Below are 9,453 nucleotides of genomic sequence, written 5' to 3'. Positions count from 1 at the left end.
AGTGAAGCTGCCTGTGCTCTCTGACCAGTGAAGCTGCCTGTGCTCTCTGACCAGGGTCTGAGCTGCCTGTGCTCTCTGACCAAGCCCTGAGCTGCCTGTGCTCTCTGACCAGGCCCCGAAGCTGCCTGTGCTCTCTGACCAGGCCCTGAGCTGCCTGTGCTCTCTGACCAGTGAAGCTGCCTGTGCTCTCTGACCAGGGTCTGAGCTGCCTGTGTTCTCTGACCAGTGAAGCTGCCTGTGCTCTCTGACCAGGGTCTGAGCTGCCTGTGCTCTCTGACCAGGCCCTGAGCTGCCTGTGCTCTCTGACCAGGCCCTGAGCTGCCTGTGCTCTCTGACCAGGCCCCGAAGCTGCCTGTGCTCTCTGACCAGGCCCTGAGCTGCCTGTGTTCTCTGACCAGTGAAGCTGCCTGTGCTCTCTGACCAGGGTCTGAGCTGCCTGTGCTCTCTGACCAGGCCCTGAGCTGCCTGTGCTCTCTGACCAGGCCCCGAAGCTGCCTGTGCTCTCTGACCAGGGTCTGAGCTGCCTGTGCTCTCTGACCAGTGAAGCTGCCTGTGCTCTCTGACCAGGCCCTGAGCTGCCTGTGCTCTCTGATCAGGCCCCGAAGCTGCCTGTGCTCTCTGACCAGTGAAGCTGCCTGTGCTCTCTGTCCAGGCCCCGAAGCTGCCTGTGTTCTCTGACCAGTGAAGCTGCCTGTGCTCTCTGACCAGGCCCTGAGCTGCCTGTGCTCTCTGACCAGGCCCCGAAGCTGCCTGTGCTCTCTGACCAGGCCCTGAGCTGCCTGTGTTCTCTGACCAGTGAAGCTGCCTGTGTTCTCTGACCAGGCCCTGAGCTGCCTGTGCTCTCTGACCAGTGAAGCTGCCTGTGCTCTCTGACCAGTGAAGCTGCCTGTGCTCTCTGACCAGTGAAGCTGCCTGTGCACTCTGACCAGTGAAGCTGCCTGTGCTCTCTGACCAGGGTCTGAGCTGCCTGTGCTCTCTGACCAGGCCCTGAAGCTGGGGCAGAGGAGCTGCTGGCACGCACACAGCAGGTCAGGAGAGTGGGGACTGAGCCCCGGGACTCTGCTGCCCTGCCAGGGTGGAGGCTCCCAGTCTGGCAGGAGGCAGCCCTGGGCACTGGGCTGGTGATCTCATGGCACCTGCTCTCTGGGCCACCATGCAAAGGCCAGGTCATGACCTGGATTGGTTATTTTCAGGGTAGGATCTGGCCGGGGTCCTGCGGCTGAAATAGAAGCTGCACCTGTGATCCCCGTGGGGCTGCATCCAGGGCCCCTGGTGCCCTTTGCCCCAGATCAGAAGCCTCTGACTCACCCACCCGGGCAGTGGTTCTCCCTGCGGGTGCTGTGGTCCGCAGCGTCAGCACCCCACAGGGACTCATTACAGTGCACATTCTCAGGCTCCGCCCCAGAGCTACAGACTCAGAGACTGTGGGGTGGACCCCAGCAAGCCCTCCTGAGGGGCTAACACCCAGGAAGGCCGAGAACCACAGCCAGAGAGGTGACAGGTTCCCCCTCACGTCCTTTCCCTCCACCCCTGAGAACAGCAGCACCGACAGCCCAGGTTGTGGTGGGTCCAGGCGAGGGGCTCCAGGTGGACTGGGGGTGTGGTGGGGGGAGGCTTGTCTCAGGACCTGGTGCACCGTGCACGTGGCTCAGCTCGGCGCGGTGAAGCTGGCCACTCAGACTGCCAGTCATGCCGCTGTGAGTGACCGCGACCCTCCCTCCCCTGGAGCAGGCTGTCCTGTGACCCCAATAGTGCGGACAGGTGGGCTTCCCTGAGCTCTCCACACCTGCCCCGCCGTCCTGCCTCTCGAGGGAGGTGGGCAGCTGGACTCTCCAGTGAGACGTGAGAGCTTCGGACAGCTTCCTCCGCCCCTTGCCTCTCTCTCCGGCCTGATACCGGTGCCTGAAATGCGGCCATTGCTCTTGTCCTGGTGGGAATCATTTATGCTTTAGGGTGAAATAGATTTTTTTTCAAAGTGAATTTCCTAGTCCAACAATTGTCCTCCAATGCTCCATCAATAGTGTTTATTACCAATATTTTAATTTTTGCCAGTCTAAGTAAAAAAGAAAATTAAAGGGTTTGTAATTGTAGTTTTCACTTCTGTGTCTGCCCTTAAAAATGGAATGAGTCGAGCACAGGAGAGTCTGTTTCTGAGCCATTTGTTTCCATGTGACCAGCCTGTGCTTGTTCTTCGCCTGTTTCTATTTGTTTGTAAGAGCGCTTTATACGCGAGGGTGTTGCTCTGTCAGTCACGGGTTAGAAGTATCTTTCCCTGACACCCTCTTCCATGTGAAATGTAAAGTATCGTGTAGTCATATATATATTAGTCATTTTCTTTATGCTTTTAAGAGGACACTGACGCTCTGGCCGGTGGTGCTCAGTGGTTAAAGTCCAGCCCACACACGGAGGGTCTTCAGTTTGATTGTCAGTCAAGGGCATGTACCTAGGTTGCAGGCTCGAACCCTAGCCCTGGGACTATGGTTGGGACATATGAAGGAGGCAACCAATTGATGTGTCTCACACTGATCTCTCTCTCTCTCCCTCTCTTTCTCTCTCCTTCCCTTCCTCCCTTCCAGTCTCTGTAAAAACCAGTGGAAAATATATCCTCACCTGAGGATTAACCAAAAATAAACAACAAAAAATAAGAGGACATTGCTTTGTGAGTGAGGGGGAAAGGAGGTGCTGACAGGAAAGGGGGAGTGACCTTGTCTGGGGTTGGGGCAGCCCCAGTGAGTGATGTCAGAGCTGAGTGTGAGTATGATGGTGACCGGGAGGGAGGCAGCACCCCAGGCAGGGAGCCCAGCAGGGCAGGAGTGAGCTCGGTGCCTCCCAGGGGCCCAAGAGGCCAGGGAGCGGGGCTGATCACCTCCACAGCATGCTGCTCCCCTTGACCTTGCCCTTCAGAGCACTGGAGGCTGAACCAGGGAAGCAGGAAGGGAAGAAGTGGGGCATGTCAGTCACAAAACCAGCACGTTCTTTTCCCTTGGAACCAACACAATGTGCTCTCAAGCAAATGAACTGAGAGGGTGGCAGCGGGCCCCAGGCCAGTGAGTGGTGTTGGCGCATCCGTTGTTTCAGGACAGGCCCCTTGTGAAGGTGGCTGCAAGCTCGCTTCCTCCTCACGGGGATCCGGAACACGGAGGCCGCTCCGAGGTGGCGAGGCCTGAGCGTGGGAGCTCCCCAGGGTGTAGGCCAACCTGCAAATGGGGGCACTCTCCCGTGCCGGCTTCTGTCTCCTCACCATGGCAAATGCGCAGAGATCGGAAATCAAGGCTAAACGTTAGCCTCTGCTTCGGGTTTAGTTTCCACTGTGAAGACAGATAGTCAAATGAGGTGCCTTTCAATTCAGGATCTGCGTTCCTTTGCAAAGTCTGCTGGCCCAATAAGTCATTCCTTTGCAGAGATGCCATTCGCTAATAATTCAAGGCCTCTAATCGTCAATCAACCATGATTAAAGAACTTTTGCTGCCCTGACCGGTTTGGCTCAGTGGATAGAGCGTCGGCCTGCGGACTCAAGGGTCCCAGGTTCGATTCCGGTCAAGGGCATGTACCTTGGTTGCGGGCACATCCCCAGTAGGGAGTGTGCAGGAGGCAGCTGATCGATGTTTCTCACTCTCTATCCCTCTCCCTTCCTCTCTGTAAAAAATCAATAAAATGTATTTAAAAAAAAAAAAAAAATAAAGAACTTTTGCTGCGTGGTAGGGGTATGCCACGGTTCCCCGAAAGCCAGCAGTGAGATCGCTTACCCCATCCGTCTTCACTGGGAAACTGCCCTTAACTAATAATTCCAGATGGAAGGGTTTTAAATCAAGCTTGGGCTTGGCAGGATCAGGGCGAACTCTCAATAAGTGTGAAGACTATTTTATTGCCAACTGTCTTCAGATGGCTATTCATCCCGGTTCTGAAGACTGGGTGCTATTCCAGCGCCTCCCAGGGCAGCTTGCCCCTTGTTCACAGGAGGTGGGCAACTCACACCCATTGCCCAAGAGCCCAACAGGGAGGTTGCGCGTTCTCCGTGGGAAGAACCTGTGTCTACCAGCCATGCTGAGCTTTCCCGGGCTCCCTCTTCTGCCACCTGCAGGTGCAGCTGGGGCGGCCTCGGCCAGCATCCAGGCCCAGGGCAGCTTCTCCTCTGACCCCCAGAGCTCCTCCCATGCCCCCTGGCATGGCGCTGGGCAAGTGTACCTCCCCCTGGCCTCTGCCTCCCTTCCAGCTGTAGGCGAGCTCTTCGGGGGCAAGTTTTCTTATCCTTTTCTGTGGCCTCTGCACGTACACGGTACCTGGCACCAGGCGGATGCTTCGCCAGTGTGTTAGTGACAGACCAGGGAACACAGCCCCTCGCTGGTCCTCAGGAGGCTGGTCCTCCATCCAGGGGCCAAGCCTGGTGGCAGCAGGGCCTGACTTCAGTTCCCTGAGTAAATGGGGACTTCGTGGGGAGCCGGGAGCGTGGCCTCCACTCGGGGCACCGTGCTCCTCCTGTTCAAGGCGGCCGGCTGGCTGTACTCTATCTCATTGCATCGTCGTCTCGCAGCTTTCTCTCCGGGTGGTGGTGATCTGGTGAACTTCGAGGTTATGCCATGTGTTAGGCAAGGACCACAGCTCACCAGACACCCAGCCACATCACTGTGGGTCACAAGTGTAACACACATAAGAGTTTTTTCTCTACTTCGGGGACAGATTTCAAAGTCTTATTTGAATGGCAGGAGAGACAGAAAAACCGCCTCACCTGCTGGTTTCTGATGCGGCCCAGCACACCCCCAGCACACTGGACACCAAAGGGAACGTGGCTTTCAAACTGAGCACATTTTGAATATCAGCCAAGAAGCACAACCTAGGAGATGACGGATTTGTGACCGAGGTCAAGGGGATTAGCAGCTTCTTGGGCAGTCTCCCAGAGAAAGTCTAGCCTGCGGTCACCGAAATGCTCCGACGTGACCAGCCAGAGCGCTGGACCGCAGGGCCGTGTGGCGGGACCGGAACAGGCCCACGTGGAACTGCAGGGAAGGCCTGCTGGTGCCCCAGGGAGTGGGAAGAGAGCTCACTGCCCCCAAAACTGCTTTCTGTCTAAGGAAACATTTTGTTGGGCTTTTTTGTCACCAGAGGCAAAGTACAGGGTGTTGCCTGGAATGGGGGCGTTTTGGCAAAGAAAGTCACTCCGAGGTGAAACGGCTTTCTCTCTCTGGGATGGAAATGCTCCCCCTGCAGTCACACTCCCCAGTCGTCTGGGCAGTGGCTCCTGAACACAGTTATGGGGGAAGGTCCCAGAAATAGAAGATTTAAGGCAGGGCCTGGGGCCCCAGGGAAGCAGGGGTGCTGCCTGACCCGACCAGCAGCCCAGGTGGGCTCATGACCAGTCTAGCCCTGGGCAGCGGTGGAGGGTGGAGACCTCATGGATCCATCCACAGCTGTCCCATCTCAGAACCTGACTTGTCTGCAAAGCTGAAGGCGGCAAAGTTTGACATGGAGTTAATGTCAAAATGAGAATAAAATGCCTACTTGGTGGGATTATACGGATTAAATTGGGGGGGAGGAGTATTTCAAAGCATTTGTTTGTTTTGGGAACTTCGCTTCTCTCCTCTCCATGTTTCTGGCGGGACTGTTAATCAGTTGGTCCAACTTGGCCAATCAGAGTACCTACCCCATCGTCCCATGACCCACGGTTGGCCTGGGGTGAGCACATGCCCGAGCGAGCCAGTGAGTCGTTTGAGAGGCTGGTAGGGATGCTGGGTCTCTCCTTCCTGGATCCTGTGGGTGACAGGCCCATGGGCGGGTGGTGCCAGCCCAGGGTGCCTACCGAGACACGGAGTGGAGAGGTGGAGAGACGCAGGCAGCCCGCTTCGCCTGGAGCCTGTACCTCTTGTGCTTTCTCCATGCCATGAGTTGATGTTCCTCTAATTCTTGTTAACCCAGTTTAGTTTGTTTTTGTCACTTCCAATCAAAAGGGTCCTCTCCTTCCTTCTCCCCTGCCCACTCCCTCCCTTCACCCCTCCAGGGCTGCCTTCTCTCGCCTGGAGTACCTGCTTTTCTCATTCCCAGTCTGGATCCCAGTTTTGTGTTTATATTTCTGTCCATTCATTGCTTCAATGGCATCCTCCTATGACTGAGATACTGAACCCTGGACCATTTAAACATCATAAGAAAAGCCCTTTCTTGGGCGCATACAGCCCTCTTGGGCGCAGCTGGAGTAGCAGTGATGTTACATCGTGCACTGGGTTAAACATCCCTCGGCCCACACCAAGGCCACCTCACCTAGCTGGCTTTTGCCCCACTCGTGTTTGTTGCCACTTAGATCAGTGGTTCTCAACCTTCCTAATGCCGCGACCCTTTAATACAGTTCCTCATGCTGTGGTGACCCCCCAACCATAAAATTATTTTCGTTGCTACTTCATAACTGTAATTTTGCTACTGTTATGAATCATAATGTAAATATCTGATATGCAGGATGTATTTTCATTGTTACAAATTGAACATAATTAAAGCATAGTGATTAATCACAAAAACAATATGTAATTATATATGTGTTTTCCAATGGTCTTAGGCGACCCCTGTGAAAGGGTCATTCGACCCCCAAAGGGGTCGGGACCCACAGGTTGAGAACCGCTGACTTAGATAAAACCATTTTGTTTCCATTGTCATGATCCCCAGCCTTGCGGATCCCCTGCCTACCCAGCTGTGCTTTGAATATGGTGTCTAGCTCCTGCCTGTGCTGACTTGGCTGAGGGCTGCAGGGCTTACCTGGCTGGCACTGAGCCCTGGAGATGGGACCGAGCCTGAGCTCAGCCTGTTCCCCCTCAGGGTCTGGCACCCAGGGTTCCACTCAACAATCACAGGCAAAGGATGTCATTTGCCTCCTGGGCTCTCATGAGCAGTGGGCGGTCTTATCTGCCAGGGGGAAGTTTGGGCTGCTGATAGGATTGAAATATTCTCTTCGGAGGAGCTGGATGGATTAGGCCATTAATTCACCTCAGTCTGAACCCCAAGGGGCATCATTTGAACCACAAGGGGCACTTTTTGTGGCTGGAAGGAAGCCCCACTTGAGGGGTTTGATTACGACCCTCAGCAGGGGCGGTTTGGAAGCTTCTGGAGAGCAGGTGATTAGTTGCCAGATAGAGCAGCACGGGTCCCGTGTAATTATCCCCACTGCATCAGAGCCGCTCTCTTGGTCTCTCTTCCGAAGGGTGCCTGCTGGAGGCCCAGGGTGCCTGCTGGAAGTTGAGGGTGCCTGCTGGAGGTAGAGTGTGCCTGCTGGAGGCCCAGGGTGCCTGCTGGAGGTCCAGGGTGCCTGCTGGAAGTCGAGGGTGCCTGCTGGAGGTCCAGGGTGCCTGCTAGAGGTAGAGGGTGCCTGCTGGAGGCCCAGGGTGCCTGCTGGAGGTAGAGGGTGCCTGCTGGAGGCCCAGGGTGCCTGCTGGAGGTCCAGGGTGCCTGCTGGAAGTCGAGGGTGCCTGCTGGAGGTCCAGGGTGCCTGCTGGAGGTCCAGGGTGCCTGCTGGAGGTCAGTTAGCACAAAGGGCCCTTTGCTCACACTGAGCTGCTAACGAGTTCCTGAGAATAATGACGGGGTTGATTGACAGGCACTCACCATGCCTCTCCCTCATGACAGCTATTGTCTCTGCTTCCCCAACTGTTGTCACTCAAACCACTTTCAAGATCTTTGCCATGTTTGTGGAATGCTGGTCCTCTTAATTACTTCATTAAAACAAACCAATTTATTTATTTTCTTAAAATCAATGTATTTAAATATAATCAATACCCTCCCAACTCTCTTGTAAATGGAAACCTAGTAACACATGCTACGAATGGGCGGAAACCACAAAGAATATAACTAGAGACTTGTGGTTGCTGGTCAGGCACGCAAGAAGCTGGGAGATGCCACTCTCTTAGACCCACCACGGCCCCCCAGAGAATCACAACCGACGAAGCAGACATCTCTATGGGAACCAGGGCCTGTGCAGAGAACCCAACTGCACCCCATGCCCGGGCTGGAGGCTCAGCGGGGACAAGCCCAGGAAACAAAAGCTCCGGGAGGACCCAGTCACCAAGGCCCTGACACTTCTGTGAATTTTACCTGCAGGAGCTGGAGCAGGTTTGCCCCGTGAGTTTCTGAACTGCCCCAGAGCACTCTGTTCTTAAGGCGTGCCCTCAGCGGACACTAGTGACCCTGAGCCTGACCTGCTGGGTTGTCAGAGCCTCACTGGGAAGGGAAATACCCAACTCCAGCCCCTCTACCCATCTTGTCCCACCTGAGCAGGGAGGAAAGGACTGAGAAACAGTGGTGAGGTCATAGCCCACAGGCACAGGCTCACTGAACCCTCTGTCTGCAGAAGCCCTGGACCCACCCGACACCAGCACGCCTGCACACCTGCACACCTGCACACCTGCATATCTGCACACTTGTACACCTGCATGCCTGCACATCTGCATACAAGCACACCTGCACACCTGCACATCTGCACAGTTGTACACCTGCATGCCTGCACATCTGCATACAAGCACACCTGCACACCTTCACACTTGCACACTTGTACACCTGCATGCCTGCATGCCTGCACATCTGCATACAAGCACACCTGCACGCCTGCACACTTGCATGCCTGCACACCTGCACACCTGCACATCTGCACACCTGCATACCTACACATCTGCACACCTGCATGCCTGCACATCTGCACATCTGCATGCCTTAATCCCAGGCCCAACTGCCATCTCTGTAGTTCCTTCTCTTCTCAGATCCTCCACTCACTAGCATTCCCACTTCCAAGCAGGCCAACCCCTGATTCAAGCAATACTGTGATTGCGGTCTTATTCTCCTCATCTCCAGAATCAATGATCTTGCTATATTTTCTCCAATAACAGGTTTCACTAAATTAAAGGCACTTATACTCCTGGAAATAGCAGGTGCAATACGTATGGCAGGAAAGTGCTGAAATTTCTTCAGATGTCAGCACGTTGACATTAGAGGACTAACTGGTGGTCAAGGCTATGGAGTTAGGCTGCCAGGTTTAAATCCAGGCTCTGCCACTGACAGCTGTGTGACCTTGAGCAGCGTGTATCACCTCTCTGGGTCTCAGCTTCCCCGTCTGGGTAAGATGGACAATAACAATTCCAACCTTGAAGGCGTGTCCTGAGGATTAAATAAATTCATATCAGTCTCCACCAAGTTAGCTGCAGACGCACCCGCACAGACTCAGGGGGGCAAAGAGGGACATGGTCGGGAAGTTCACTGCCACTGCAGAGGACATCAGCCATGTCCCGTGTCTACAGAGACAGGAGTGAAAAGAAAAAAATCATCGGAGGAAAACCAGCCATTTCTTTAAGAATGTGAGCAGGAATGAGGTGCCCTGGCCATCCTCCCTCTCTTCACTTTGTTTTGTCACCAAATAGAGGTGCTGCCTCCTTTCACTCTATTTTTTAATGAGTCAACTCTGTGATCCTAAAGGCAAACACACCGCGCCAG

The sequence above is a fragment of the Myotis yumanensis genome, unplaced genomic scaffold (genome assembly GCF_028538775.1).
Source record: "Myotis yumanensis isolate MYYU_CA2020_CCGP unplaced genomic scaffold, mMyoYum1.0.hap1 SCAF_7, whole genome shotgun sequence".
NCBI classification, from domain to species: domain Eukaryota; kingdom Metazoa; phylum Chordata; class Mammalia; order Chiroptera; family Vespertilionidae; genus Myotis; species Myotis yumanensis.
This window is presented reverse-complemented; position numbering follows the sequence as displayed.